This window comes from Cricetulus griseus, chromosome X (assembly GCF_003668045.3).
Source record: "Cricetulus griseus strain 17A/GY chromosome X, alternate assembly CriGri-PICRH-1.0, whole genome shotgun sequence".
NCBI lineage: Eukaryota > Metazoa > Chordata > Mammalia > Rodentia > Cricetidae > Cricetulus > Cricetulus griseus.
Genome location: NC_048604.1, coordinates 43,616,293 through 43,616,866, shown reverse-complemented (window position 1 = coordinate 43,616,866; position 574 = coordinate 43,616,293).

The window sequence follows — 574 nt, the reverse complement described above, 5'->3', positions numbered from 1 at the left end:
TCTGCAGGGACCTTGTAGTCCTTTCTCTGCCTGGCTGTCAAGGTGAGAGTAGATATCCCTGTGGGAAAGGCAACAGCACAGAGCCCTTCTCCAGCTTGGGCTGGAATAAGGAGCCTGTGTGTCTGGGCTAGGAGTTAAGCTCTCTTTCCTCTCCTGCCTCTTTTCTGCCCTGTCCTTAGCAGTTAGGGTGTAGAACTACTCCCCTGGAACTGAACCTGACACAAATAACCACCCAGCTCCAGCTGGACTTGTCTTGGATTGAGGAGGGCCCTCAGCCTGCCGGTCAGGGAGCCAGAAAAGATTCTCTTTGGGTAGCAATTCACTCTGCAAACCCTGGAGAGTCTTGGAGGGGAGGGAGGAAGGAGACGGGCAGAAAGACGTTTCCCTCCCTCCCACATCCCCCTAGATGCACCCTCCGAAAGCAGCAATTTAAAGGCACAGTCGCCAGCAGCTGGAGTGGGGTTCCCAGCTTGTCTGAGTTCTGGGGAGGAGCTTGGACTGCTGAGCTGCTGCTTGGGGAGAGCCTGAGGTGTTAGGTCCAGCCTCCAACTCTCCAGGAGGGATGCTTACAAGT